Below are 15,907 nucleotides of genomic sequence, written 5' to 3' on the forward strand. Positions count from 1 at the left end.
CATGCAACAAACAGGAACTGGCATTGGGCACTGGATCAATATGTTAGTCCCAAAAATAGTATAAAAAGTTCCCAAAAGTATATGAAAGTTGTAGAATATTGGCATGAAACAATCAAAAATTATAGATACGACGAAGACGTATTAGCATCCCCAAGCTTAATCCATGCTCGTCCTCGAGTAGGTAAATGATAAAAAAGATATTTTTTCATGTGGAATGCTACCTAGCATAATCTTGATCATATAATCTAATCATGGCATGAATATTAAGACATGAGTGATTCAAAGCAATAGTCTATCATTTGACATTAAGACAATAATACTTCAAGCATACTAATAAAGCAATCATGTCTTCTCAAAATATCATGGCTATAAGAAAGTTATCCCTACAAAATCATATAGTTTGGCTATGCTCCATCTTCATTACACAAAGTATTAAATCATGCACAACCCCGGTTTTAGCCAAGCAATTGTTTCATACTTTAGTATTCTCAAACATTTCAATTTTCATGCAATACATGAGCGTGAGCCATGGGTATAGCACTATAGGTGGAATGGAATATGGTGGAGGTTGTGGAGAAGAAAAAAGAAGGAGATAGTCTCACATCAGCTAGGCGTATCAACGGGCTATGGAGATGCCCATCAATAGTTATCAATGTGAGTGAGTAGGGATTGCCATGCAACAGATGCACTAGAGCTATAAGTGTATGAAAGCTGAAAAATAAACTAAGTGGGTGTGGATCCAACTCGCTTGCTCACGAAGATCCGGGGCAATTTGAGGAAGCCTGTCATTGGAATATACAAGCAGAGTTCTATAATGAAAAAATCCCACTAGTATATGAAAGTGACAATACAGGAGACTCTTTGTCATGAAGATCATGGTGCTATTTTGAAGCACAAGTGTGGAAAAAAGAATAGTAGCATTGGCCCTTCTCTCTTTTCTCTCATCTTTTTAATTTTCTCCTTTTTTAGTGGGCTTCTTTAACCTATTTTTTTATTTGGGCTTCTTTGGCCTTTTTTATTTCTCATATAGTCCGGAGACTCATCCCAACTTGTGAGGGCATCATAGCTTCCATCATTCTTTCCTCACATGGTACAATGCTCTAATAAGGATGATCATCACACTTTTATTTACTTACAACTCAAGAATTACAACTCGATACTAGAACAAAAGATGACTCTATATGAATGCATCCGGCAGTGTACCGGGAGGTGCAATGATTTAGCGTAGCAAGGGCATCAAAAATATGAAAACATCATGCTAGCTATCTTACGATCATGCAAAGCAATATGCAATGATGGTGCGTGTCATAATAAACGAAACGGTGGAAGTTTATGGCAATATATCTCAGAATGGCTATGGAAATGCCATAATAGGTAGGTATGGTGGTTGTTTTGAGGAAGGTGGGTTTAATGCACCCGCGAGAGTTGCACGGTACTAGAGAGGCTAGCAAATGTGGAAGGGTGAGAGTGCGTATAATCTATGGACTCAAGATTAGTCATGAAGAACTCACATACTTATTGCAAAAAATTATTAGTCGTCGAAACAAGGTACTACACGCATGCTCCTAGGGGAAGGGTTGGTAGGAGTTAACCATCGCGCGATCCCGACCTCCACACAAAGGATGGCATTCAATAAATAAATCATGCTCCGACTTCTTCACATAACGGTTCACCATACGTGCATGCTACGGGAATCACAAACTTTAACACAAATATTTCTACCAATCCACAATTACTCTATAATTGGTCTTCTCGTTGCCAAACAGATTCATGCCATCAGTACTAGCGCCAAGAACGATGTTCCTTGCATCATCTGTGAAATAATTATATTCAATGTTTAATTATATCCACTGGCTAGCACATGTGAGGTGTATGAGCTTCGGATCATCTCCATCGTCTGGCATCACCCTATCCATGTGCCATCGCGTGAGATTTGCTTCCTTAAGATCTATGGAATACCGCTGCTGTGGACGGGGAGTGATGGAAAAGTACATTAAGATTTTGTGTGGAGCTTTCTTTCTGGCCCTCTTATATCATGAAGCATTGCACTTCGGACAGATGGTTTTCTCCCCGTGCTCGTTCCGATATATAATGCAATCGTTGATGCATGTGTGGTATCTAATGTGTGGAAGATCAAGAGGGCATAGGATTTTTGTGGCCTCCTCGACACTAGTGGGACACAGGCCAGAGCTAGATATAGTAAGTTGAGCATTTTATTTGCAGAAGCTTCTCATATCGCATGTCATAACAAATTCTTATTCGACAAGATGCTGGCAGCAACGGAAGAAATTATAGCGAGTAAGGACGTCTTAGGTAATGAAGAACCTAATCAGCAAAGCTTTGTGAGTAATGATGAATTTAAGCCTAAGCAGGATCATATTCTTATGCGTGATCCAGTGAAGGTGTCCACCAAAGGGGCACCTAAGCAGAATAGTAGAGGTCATGGTAAGAATGGTCCTGAGATGACCAAAAATGGAAGACCAAAATCATTTCGACTATGCAGACTTCCAGGTCATAACAAGGCCACTTGCAACCAAAATCCAGAGTACGTATTAGTATGTGTTTTTGTTTGTTTATCATATTTTGGACCTATAACTGGTTGTACCATCTCCCAATATGCATACTTCAATACACCAAATATATTTGAATAATACATATTTGACTAACATTACATAAGTAATCATTTGAAAACAATTAATAAAATATACCTGCAAAAGGGCAAGGTTCCCATGTGGCCATTCCCTAGCACGGTCCTCCTCTAGAACCTTTCCAATCTCCGAAAAAAAGAACTTCAAAGTGAAATCATTCCAGTTGAACTTACTTATCATCTTTTTATCCTTAACTAAGGCATAATACTCCTTCAGTATATATTCATGAAAGACTGGTGCAATTACTGTTCCCAACAAAACTAGAAACGTCATCCGTACAAAGTCATCATCGGTGTTTTCATTCCTCACAATCTTATTGATTAGATCATCAATCATGATCTTACCCTTTTTTGTGTCCACAAAATTAATTGGTATTTTTTCATAGCTTTTTGCCCTTCCGTTCTAAGAAAACCAACTGTTGGAAATATGCCCTAGAGGCAATAATAAAATGGTTATTATCATATTTCCTTGTTCATGATAATCGTCTATTGTTCATGCTATAATTGTATTAACAGGAAACAGTAATACATGTGTGAATAAATAGATCACAATGTGTCCCTAGCAAGCCTCTAGTTGGCTAGCTCGTTGATCAATAGATGATCATGGTTTCCTGATCATGGACATTAGATGTCATTGATAATGGGATCACATCATTGGGAGAATGATGTGATGGACAAGACCCAATCCTAAGCATAGCACTAGATCGTGTTGTTTGTATGCTAAAGCTTTTCTAATGTCAAGTGTCTTTTCCTTCGACCGTGAGATTGTGCAACTCCCGGATACCTTAGGAGTGCTTTGGGTGTATCAAATGTCACAACGTAACTGGGTGACTATAAAGGTGCACTACGGGTACCTCTGAAAGTGTCTGTTGGGTTGGTACGAATCGAGATCGGGATTTGTCACTCCGTGTGACGGAGAGGTATCTCTGGGCCCACTCGGTAGAACATCATCATGTGCTCAATGTAACTAAGGAGTTAGTCACACGATGACGTGCTACGGAACGAGTAAAGAGACTTACCGGTAACAAGATTGAACAAGGTATAGGTATACCGACGATCGAATCTCGCGCAAGTTCTATACCGGCAAACAAAGGGAATTGTATACGAGATTGATTGAATCATTGGCATCATGGTTCATCCGATGAGATCTTCGTGGAATGTCTGGGAGCCACCATGGGTATCCAGATCCCGCTGATGGTTATTGGCCGGAAAATGTCTCGGTCATGTTGATACGTCTCAAACGTATCTATAATTTTTGATGGTTTCATGCTGTTATCTTGTCATCTTAGGATGTTTTATGTATCTTTTATATCTTTTTTGGGACTAACTTATTAATTCAGTGCCAAGTGCCAGTTCCTGTTTTTTCTATGTTTTTGGATCTTTTCAGATCTGATTTTGGAACGGAGTCCAAACGGAATAAAATCCCCGAAATGATTTTTTCCCGAACGGAAGAAGATCAGGGGGCCTATGGGCCAATCCAGGAGGGCTCCAGGGAGCCCACAAGCCCCCACTCCGCCACCAGGGGGATGCGGAGGTGTCAGGGCTTGTGGCCTCCCTGGCTTCCCCCTGACCTAGATCTTTGGCTTATATATTCCCTAAAATAGAACAAAAAATTAGGGGATCCACGAAAATACTTTTCGCCTCCGCAAGCTCCCGTTTCCGCGAGATCTCATCTGGAGACCCTTCCCGGCGCCCTACCGGAGGGGACTTTGGAGTTGGAGGGCTTCTTCATCATCATCATCGCCCCTCCAATGACTCGTGAGTAGTTCACTTCAGACCTACGGGTTCGTAGTTAGTAGCTTGATGGCTTCTTCTCTCTCTTTGGTCTTCAATACAAAGTTCTCAATGATCATCATGGAGATCTATCCGATGTAATCTTCTTTGGCAGTGTGTTTGTCGAGATCCGATGAATTGTGGATTTGTGATCAGATTATCTATGATATATATTTGAGTCTTTGCTGATTTCTTATATGCATGATTTGATATCCTTGTAAGTATCTCCGGGTCTTGGGTTTTGTTTGGCCAACTAGATCTATGATTCTTGCAATGGGAGAAGTGCTTGGTTTTGGGTTCTACCATGTGGTGACCTTTCTCAGTGACAGTAGGGGCGGCAAGGCACACATTAAGTAGTTGCCATCATGGGTAACAAGATGGGCTATGTTGTTGATATGAGATTGTCCATCTACATCATGTCATCTTGCTTAAGGCCTTACTCTGTTCTTTTGGACTTAATACACTAGATGCATGTTGGATAGCGGTCGACGTGTGGAGAAATAGTAGTAGATGCAGACAGTATTGGTCTACTTGTTTTGGATGTGATGCCTATAGATATAATCATTGCCATAGATGACCTCACGACTTTGCGCGGTTCTATCAATTGCTCGACAGTAATTTGTTCACCCACCGTCTACTTGCTTTCATGAGAGAACCACTAGTAAACACTACGGCCCCCGGGTCTATTCACATCTATCGTTTACACCTCCGCTTTTACTTTGCTTTGTTACTTTGTTGCTTTCAGTTCTCACTTGGCGAACAATCTATAAGGGATTGACAACCCCTTCATAGCGTTGGGAGAAAGCTTTTGTGTTTGTGCAGGATCTTGTGATACTCCTCCACTGGATTGATACCTGGGTTCTCAAACTGAGGGAAATACTTACCACCGCTATGCTACATCACTCTTTCTGCTTCGAGGGAACACCAACGCAAGGCTCCAAGGCCATGGGGGAAATCCTTTGCATATTTGCATAGGAAGTCCCTCAAGGCGTAGCCGCAGCAGAAGGATTCCTCGTGCCGTCGACACGACTATTCTTGGCGCCGTTGCCAGGGAAGCACAGCTGACATCAGAAGTATTTCGGGCGCCGTTGCCGGGGAGGAGAGATCAAGATCTATCCAAGTAGGTCTCACAAACTCATCTCTTGCATTTACTTTTGTTGCGAGTTGCCTCTCGTTTTTTCCTCTCCCCCACTTCACATTTGCCGTTTTCATTTGCCTTTCTCCTTTGCATTTTCTCGTTTGCCTTTTTCATTTGCCCTTTTCTCTCGCTTGCTTTTTGTTCGCTCGCGTGACATGTGCCTTCAATATGCTTGCATCTTCGCTTGCTGAAAATCTAGTGATATGGATCCTCATCCACTAGCTAATCTATTTAAGAGACCCACTTATGTGGAACGAATTGCTAGTGAGTTAAGGGAACTTGACTATCTTTATGGAGTTTTGCTTCAAATGCGTGAATCTGAAAATCGTGATGAAGAAATTCATGAAGTGATTCACGAGGGCTCCTTGGATGAAAAGCATGATTGCAATGGTTTCACTATAAATTCTATTAGTGACAATCATGCTAAAATTATGCAAAACCCTAAGCTTGGGGATGCTAGTCTTGCTATGACCACTACTTGTTGCAAAGATCATGATTGGGGTGATGATTTTTGTTTTGATCTTGAAAATTTGTTCAAGCCTCAAGATGAATATGATATTTGCAATATTTTTGAAAGTGGGTTTGGAGACGTCATGACTTTAGTTGATGATAATCCCACTATTTTTGAAGAGCATCAACTTTGCATGCATGTGGATCATGAAAAGAATATCATATGTGATAGTTACATTGTTGAATTCGAATATGATCCCACATGTAATTATTATGAGAGAGGAAAATATGGTGGTAGAAATTTCATACCACTAAATCACCTCTCGTTATGTTGAAATTGCTCTTGTCTCTTTCTTCTTACTTGCATATGACAACTATTGGTTGTCTTGACAATCTGTTTTTCTATAAAATGCATATGCATAGGAAGTATGTTAGACTTAGATGTGGTTTTCACATGCTTTAGGATGCTCTCGTTGTGCTTCAATTCTTGTCTTTTGTGAGAGCATCATTGAATGCCTAGCTAAGGGCGTTAAACAATAGCGCTTGTTGGGAGGCAACCCAACGAATCTATCCTTTTTCTTTCTGTTTTGTGTTTTCCACACTTTCATAATTCTGTTATGATTGTGTTTTTTGTGTTTCTTTTTGCGTTTGTGTCAAGCCAAACCGTTAAGATTAGTCTTGGGGATGATCGTTTGGTCATGCAGGAAAAGACAGAAACTTTCTGCTCACGAAAAGAATTTTCATTTTTTTTCTGTAAGAGCTTCTGAGTTGACTCTTTTTCTTTTGATTGCTACGCAAATTCTTCAGACTGTCGTAATTTTTCAGAATTTTTGAAGTACCAGAGGTATACGAAATATACAAATTGCTACAGACTGGTCTGTTGTTAACAGATTCTGTTTTTGTTGTGTTGGTTGCTTATTTTGATGAAACTATGGATAATATCGGGGGGTATTAGCCATGGAAGATTGAAAATACAATAACCCAACATCGGCACAAGTATAATTTAAGTTTTCTACAGTACCTAAGGAAGTGGTGGTTTGCTTTCTCATACTAATGTTATCACGAGTTTCTGTTTAAGTTTCGTGTTGTGAAGTTTTCAAGTTTTGGGTGAAGTTCTTATGGACAAAGAGATAAAGAGTGGCAAGAGCTCAAGCTTGGGGATGCCCAAGGAACCCCAAGAGATTCAAGGATGTCGTAAAAGCCTAAGCTTGGGGATGCCCCGGGAAGGCATCCCCTCTCTCGTCTTCAATCCAAAGGTAACGTTACTTGGGGCTATATTTTTATTCACCACATGTTATGTGTTTTTGCTTGGAGCGTCTTGTATCGTAGGAGTCTTTTATTTATTTTTGTGTCACAATCATCCTTGCTGCACACCTAGAGACAGATTCATGCACTCACCATGATTTTGTTGAGCTTCACTTATATCTTTTGGTAGACAATTCAGCTCACATGTGCTTCACTTATATCTTTTGAGTTAGATACTTTTGCTCTATGTGCTTCACTTATATGTTTTAGAGCGCAGCGGTGCGTGGCTTGGTATTTGATCTATGCTTTGAAAGTAGTCTCAAAAGGGGTAGTTATCCAAAGGGATACGAAAACTTCCACCTTCATGTGCATTGAATAGTTAGAGAAGTTTGATTCATCTCAATTAGTTTTGAGTTGTGGTTTGGTAATATTGAAGTCATGCTAGTAAGGTGTTGTGGATCTAGAAATACTTGTGTTGAAGTTAGTGATTCCCGTAGCATGCACGTATGGTGAACCGCTATGTGATGAAATCTGACCATGATTAGTCTATTGATTGTCATCCTTTGTGTGGCGGTCGGGATCGCGCGATGGTTTATACCTACCAACCCGTCCCCTAGGAGTATGCGTTGAATGCTTTGTTTCGATTACTAATAAAACTTTTGAAAAAAATATATGAGTTCTTCATGACTAATGTTGAGTCCATGGTTTAGATGCACTTTCACCTTCCACCATCACTATCTTCTTAGTGTCGTGCAACTTTCGCCGGTGCACAAAAACCACCATTAGCCTCCCTCAAAACAGCCACCATACCTACCTACTATGGCTTTTTCAAAGTCATTCTGAGATATATTGCCATGCAACTACCACCATGACATGTGCCACCACGTCTACATTGCCATTTGCATGATCATAAGATAGCTAGCATGATGTTTCCATTAATGTCTATGGCATGCTAGATCATTGCCATGGTACACTACCGAAGGCATTCCATATAGAGTCATAGTTGCTCTAAGTTTTGAGTTGAAGGTGTGATGATCATCATTCATGGAGGATTATCCCATGTGAGGAAATAAAAGAGGCCAAAGAAGCCCACCAAAAAAAGAGGCCAAAGAGCCCACCAAAAAATGAGAGAAAAAGAGAGAAGGGACAATGCTACCACTTTTTCCACACCTGTGCATATGAAGCACTAGGATCTTCATGTTTGAGAGTCTCTCGTTTTGTCACCACCATATAACTAGTGGGAAATTTTCATTATATAACTTGGCTTGTATATTCCAATGATAGGCTTCCTCAAAATTGCCTTAGGTCTTCGTGAGCAAGCAAGTTGGATGCACACCAACTAGTTTTCTTTAAGAGCTTTCACTTACTCGTAGCTCTAGTGCATCATTTGTATGGCAATCCCTACTCATTCACATTGATATATATTGATGAGCATCTCCACAGCTCATTGATATGCCTAGTTAATGTGACTATCTTCTCCTTTTTTGTCTTGCAACCTCCACCACATTCCACACCATCTATAGTGCTATAACCATGGCTCACGCTCATGTATTGCGTGAGAGTTGAAAAGGTTTGAGAAAGTAAAGGTGTGAAACAATTACTTGGCCAATACCGGGGTTGTGCATGATATAAATTTGTTGTGCAATGATGATAGAGCATAGCCAGAGTATATGCTTTTGTAGGGATAACTTTCTTTTGGCCTTGTTATTTTGAAAGTTCATGATTACCTTGCTTGTTTGCTTGAATTATTATTGTTTCCACGTCAATAGCAAACTATTGTTTTGAATCTAATGGATCTGAACATTCACGTCACATAAGAGTTCCAAAGGACATCTATGCTAGGTAGCATGAAAGCATCAAAAATTCATTCTTTATCACTTCCCTACTCGAGGACGAGCAGGAGTTGAGCTTGGGGATGCTTGATACGTCTCAAACGTATCTATAATTTTTGATGGTTTCATGTTGTTATCTTGTCATCTTTGGATGTTTTATGTATCTTTTATATCTTTTCTGGGACTAACTTATTAATTCAGTGACAAGTGTGAGTTCCTGTTTTTCTGTGTTTTTGGCTCTTTTCAGATCTGATTTTGGAACGGAGTCCAAACGTAATAAAATCCCCGATATGATTTTTTCCCGAACGGAAGAAGATCAGGGGGCCTGTGGGCCAAGCCAGGAGGGCTCCAGGGAGCCCACAAGCCCCCACTCCGCCACCAGGGAGGAGGCGGCGGTGTCAGGGCTTGTGGCCTCCCTAGCCGCCCCCTGACCTAGATCTTTGGCCTATATATTCCCTAAAATACATCAAAAAATCAGGGGATCCATGAAAATACTTTTCCACCGCCGCAAGCTTCCGTTTCCGCGAGATCTCATCTGGAGACCCTTCCCGGCGCCCTGCCGGAGGGGACTTTGGAGTTGGAGGGCTTCTTCATCATCATCATCGCCCCTCCAATGACTCGTGAGTAGTTCACTTCAGACCTACGGGTCCGTAGTTAGTAGCTAGATGGCTTCTTCTCTCTCTTGGATCTTCAATACAAAGTTCTCCATGATCATCATGGAGATCTATCCGATGTAATCTTCTTTGGCGGTGTGTTTGTCGAGATCCGATGAATTGTGGATTTGTGATCAGATTATCTATGATATATATTTGAGTATTTGCTGATTTCTTATATGCATGATTTGATATCCCTGTAAGTCTCTTCGAGTCTTGGGTTTTGTTTGGCCTACTAGATCTATGATTCTTGCAATGGGAGAAGTGCTTGGTTTTGGGTTCTACCATGTGGTGACCTTTCCCGGTGATAGTAGGGGCAGCAAGGCACACATTAAGTAGTTGCCATCAAGGGTAACAAGATGGTCTATGTCGTTGATATGAGATTGTCCATCTACATCATGTCATCTTGATTAAGGCGTTACTCTGTTCTTTTGGACTTAATACACTAGATGCATGTTGGATAGCGGTCGACGTGTGGAGTAATAGTAGTAGATGCAGACAGCGTCGGTCTACTTGTTTTGGATGTGATGCCTATAGATATAATCATTGCCATAGATGACGTCACGACTTTGCGCGGTGCTATCAATTGCTCGACAGTAATTTGTTCACCCACCGTCTACTTGCTTTCATGAGAGAAGCCACTAGTAAACACTACGGCCCCCGGGTCTATTCACATCTATAGTTTACACCTCCGCTTTTACTTTGCTTTGTTACTTTGTTGCTTTCAGTTCTCACTTGGCGAACAATCTATAAGGGATTGACAACCCCTTCATTGCGTTGGAACAAGCTTTTGTGTTTGTGCAGGATCTTGTGATACTCCTCCACTGGATTGATACCTTGGTTCTCAAACTGAGGGAAATACTTACCACCTCTGTGCTACATCACCCTTTCCGCTTCGAGGGAACACCGACGGAAGGCTCCAAGGCCACGGGGGGAATCCTTTGCATATTTGCCTAGGAAGTCCCTTAAGGCGTAGCCACGGCACAAGGATTCCTTGTGCCGTCGGCACGACTATTCTTGGCGCCGTTGCCAGGGAAGCACAGTTGACATCACATGTCTGCATGCTTCCCGAACCCGTACGGTCTACACACTTAAGGTTCGATGACGCTAGGGTTATAGGGAAATATTATACGAGGTTACCGAAAGTTGTTCGGAGTCCCGGATGAGATCTCGGTCGTCACGAGGAGCTCAGGAATGGTCCGGAGGTAAAGATTAATATATATGATGGATGGTTTTCGACACCGGAAATGTTTTGGGCGTCACACGTAGCGTACCGGGACCACCGGAAATGGTCCCGGGGGTCCACCGGGAGGGGCCACCAGGCCCAAGAGATAGCATGGGTCAAAAGGGGGAGGGCAACCAGCCCAAAGTGGGCTGGTGCGCCTCCCACAAGAGGCCCAAGGCGTAGGAGGGAGAGAAGGGGGAACCCTAGGCGCTGGTGGGCCTAAGGCCCACCTAAGGGGTGCGCCACCCCCTCCCCTTGCCCTGGCCGCCGCACCTCCCATCTGGGGGGGCTGCCGCACCACCTAGGGGAAACCCTAGGGGTGGAACCCCCCTCCCCTCCTCCTATAAATACCCAGGGGTTTGGGGCTATTTTGCACATGGTTTCTTCTCCTCTCAGCGCAGCCCTGCTCCCCTCCTTCCTCCTCCCACGGTGCTTGGCGAAGCCATGGCGGGAGACCTCGTCTCTCCATCGACACCACGCCGTGGTGCTGCCGGAGTTCTTCCCCAACCTCTCCCTCCTCCTTGCTGGATCAAGGTGCGGGAGACGTCACCGGGCTGGACGTGTGTTGAACGCGGAGGTGTCGTGGTTCGGCACTAGATCGGAATCTCACCGCGATATGAATCGCCGCGAGTACGACCCCATCAACCGCGTTCTAGCAACGCTTCCGCTTAGCGATCTTCAAAGGTATGAAGATGCACTCACCCCTCTCTCGTTGTTGGTCTCTCCATAGGAAGATCTGAATATGCGTAGGAAATTTTTTGAATTTATGCTACGTTTCCCAACAGTGGCATCTGATCCAGGTTTTCTATGCGTAGATTCTATGCACGAGTAGAACACAAAAGGTTTTGGGCGATGATTTGTCAATTTCTTTTCGCTACTAGTCTTATTCTTTTCCAGCGGTATTGTGGGATGAAGCGGCCCAGACCGACCTTACACGTACTCTTACGTGAGACTAGTTCCACCGACAGACATGCACACCATGCATAAAGGTGGCTAGCGGATGTCTGTCTCTCCTTCTCTAGTCGGATTGGATTTGATGAAAAGGGTCCTTATGAAGGGTAAATAGCTTTGGCATATCATTGTTGTGGCTGTCACGTAGGTAAGAAGGCGTTCTTGCTAGAAACCCAAATCAGCCACGTAAAACTTGCAACAACAATTAGAGGACGTCTAACTTGTTTTTGCAGGGTTTGACATGTGATGTGATATGGCCAAAGTTGTGATGTTGCATGTATGATGTATGATATGATCATGTTATTGTAATAGGTTTCACGACTTGCATGTCGATGAGTATGACAACCGGCAGGAGCCATAGGAGTTGTCTTAATTTATTGTATGAGATGCAACGCCATGTGCTTACTACTTTTACTTCATTGCTAACGGTTAGCTATAGTAGTAGTGATAGTAGTAGTTGGCGTGACGACTTCACGGAGACACGATGATGGAGATTATGATGATGGAGATCATGGTGTCACGCCAGTGACAATGATGATCATGCGATGCCTGAAGATGGAGATCGAAAGAGCAAAGATGATAATGGCGATATCATGTCACTATATGATTGCATTGTGATGTTTATCATGTTTTTCATATTATTGCTTAGAACGACGGTAGCATAGTAAGATGATCCCTCTTAAAATTTTGAGAACGTATTCCCCTAAGTGTGCACCATTGTGAAGGATAGTTGTCTCGAAGCACCACATGATGATCGGGTGTGATAGATTCTAACGTTCGCATACAACGGGTGTAAGCCAGATTTACACACGCGAAACACCTAGGTTGACTCGACGAGCTTAAGATGTACAGACATGACCTCGAATACAAGAGACCGAAAGGTCGAACATGAGTCATATGGTTGAATACGATCAGCATGAAGTTGCTCACCATGATGACTAGTCTGTCTCACGTGATGATCGGACACGGGTTAGTCAACATGGATCATGTATCACTTAGATGACTAGAGGGATGTCGATTTAAGTGGGAGTTCATACTTAATTTTATTAAATGAACTTAATTGTCATGAACTTAGTCTAAAAGTTGTCTTTATAAATATTGTAGATGGCCAACGTCAACCTCAATTTCAGTGCATTCCTAGAGAAACACATGCTGAAAGATGATGGTAGCAACTATGTGGATTGGGTCCGCAACTTGAAGCTCATCCTTGAAGCAGCTAAAAAGGCTTATGTCCTTGATGCGCTGCTAGGTGACCCTCCCGCTCCTGCAGCAGCCGAGGATATTCTGAACGTCTGGCAAACGCGGAGTGATGACTACTCTCTGGTTAGGTGTGGCATGTTATACAGTTTGGAAATGGGGCTCCAAAGGCGTTTTGAGAAACACGGTGCATATGAGATGTTCCAAGAGCTGAAACTGGTTTTTCAAGCTCATGCCCATGTCGAGAGATATGAAGTCTCCGACAAGTTATTTAGCTGTAAGATGGAGGAGAACAGTTCTGTCAGTGAGCACATACTCAAAATGTCTGGGTTACACGGACGTCTGACTTCACTTGGAGTCGAACTTCCGGATGATGCTATAATTGACAGAGTCCTCCAGTCTCTCCCACCAAGCTACAAAGGTTTTGTGCTGAACTACAACATGCAAGGGATGGAGAAGACCATTCCCGAGTTGTACTCGATGCTCAAGTCTGCAGAAGTAGAAATCAAGAAAGAACATCAAGTGTTGATGGTCAACAAGACCACCAGTTTCAAGAAGGGCAAGGGTAAGAAGAACTTCAAAAAATACGGCAAAGCCGTTGCCGCGCCTGGTAAGCCAGATGCCGGGAAGAAGAAAAAGAATGGACCCAAGCCTGAGACTGAGTGCTTCTATTGCAAGGGAAAAGGCCACTGGAAGCGGAACTACCCCAAGTACTTAGCGGACAAGAAGGCCGGCAACGTTAAAGGTATATGTGATATACATGTTATTGATGTGTACCTTACTAGCGCTCATAGTAGCTCCTGGGTATTTGATACCAGTGTTGTTGCTCACATTTGCAACTCAAAGTAGGAACTGCGGAATAAGCGGAGACTGGCCAAGGATGAGGTGACGATGCGCGTCGGGAATGGCTCCGAGGTCGATGTGATCGCCGTCGGCACGCTACCTCTACATCTACCATCGGGATTAGTTTTAAACCTTAATAATTGTTATTTAGTACCAGCTTTGAGCATGAATATTGTATCAGGGTCTTGCTTAATGCGAGGCGGCTACTCATTTAAGTCAGAGAATAATGGTTGTTCTATTTATATGAGTGATATGTTTTATGGTCATGCTCCGCTCGTGAATGGTATATTCTTGATGAATCTCGATCGTGATGTTACACATATTCATAGTGTTAGTACCAAAAGATGTAAAGTTGATAATGATAGTCCCACATACTTGTGGCACTATCGCCTTGGTCATATCGGTGTTAAGCGCATGAAGAAGCTCCATACTAATGGACTATTAGAGTCTCTTGACTTTGAATCATTTGACACATGCGAACCGTGCCTCATGGGCAAGATGACTAAGACTCCATTCTCAGGAATAATGGAGAGAGCGACCAACTTATTGGAAATAATACATACTGATGTGTGTGGTCCAATAAACGTTGAAGCTCGCGGTGGCTACCGTTACTTTCTCACTCTCACCGATTATTTGAGTAGGTGTGGGTATATCTACTTGATGAAGCACAAATCTGAGATGTTTGAAAAGTTCAAGGAATTTCAGAGTGAGGTTGAGAATCAACGTAACAGAAAAATGAAGTGTCTACGATCTGATTGTGGAGGAGAATATTTGAGTCACAAGTTTGGCACACACCTAAGGAAGTGTGGAATCGTTTCACAACTGACGCCGCCTGGCACACCGCAACGCAAGGAGTGTCTGAACGTTGTAATCGCACTTTGTTAGATATGGTATGATCTATGATGTCTCTTACCGACTTACCGCTATCATTTTGGGGATACGCATTAGAAACTGCAGCATTCACTTTAAATAGGGCACCGTCTAAATCCGTTGAGACGACACCGTATGAACTATGGTCTGGCAAGAAACCTAAGTTGTCGTTTCTTAAAGTTTGGGGCTGCGATGCTTATGTGAAGAAACTTCAACCACAAAAGCTCGAACCCAAAGCGGAGAAATGTGTATTCATAGGATACCCTAAGGAAACTATTGGGTATACCTTCTATCTTAGATCCGAAGGTAAAACCTTTGTTGCCAAGAACAGATCCTTTCTAGAGAAAGAGTTTCTCTCGAAAGAAGTAAGTGGGAGGAAAGTAGAACTTGATGAGGTAATTACACCCCCTCTCAAACAGGAAGGTAGCGCAGCGCGGGAAATTTTTCCTGTGGCGCCTACACCAACTGAAGAGGAAGTTAATGATAATGATCATGAAGCTTCAGATCAAGTTACTACTGAACCGCGAAGGTCCACAAGGGCACGCTCCGCACCAGAGTGGTACGGCAACCCTGTGATGGAAATCATGTTGTTAGACAACGGTGAACCTTCGAACTATGAAGAAGCAATGGCGGGCCTGGATTCCAACAAATGGCTTGAGGCTATGAAATCCGAGATAGGATCCATGTATGAGAACAAAGTATGGACTTCGCTGGACTTGCCCGATGACCGGCGAGCCATAGAAAATAAATGGATCTTCAAGAAGAAGACTGATGCAAACAGTAATGTGACCGTTTATAAAGCTTGACTTGTCACAAAGGGTTTTCGACAAATTCAAGGAGTTGACTACGAAGAGACTTTCTCTCCCATAGCGAAGCTGAAATCAGTCCGAATCATGTTAGCAATTGTCGCCTTTTATGATTATGAAATTTGGCAAATGGACGTCAAAACAGCATTCCTTAACGGGAATCTTAAGGAAGAGTTGTATATGATGCAACCAGAAGGTTTTGTCGACCCTAAGGGTACTAACAAGGTGTGCAAGCTCCAGCGCTCCATCTATGGGCTGGTGCAAGCATCTCGGAGTT

This window comes from Hordeum vulgare, chromosome 1H (genome assembly GCF_904849725.1).
Source record: "Hordeum vulgare subsp. vulgare chromosome 1H, MorexV3_pseudomolecules_assembly, whole genome shotgun sequence".
Classification (NCBI taxonomy): Eukaryota; Viridiplantae; Streptophyta; class Magnoliopsida; order Poales; family Poaceae; genus Hordeum; species Hordeum vulgare.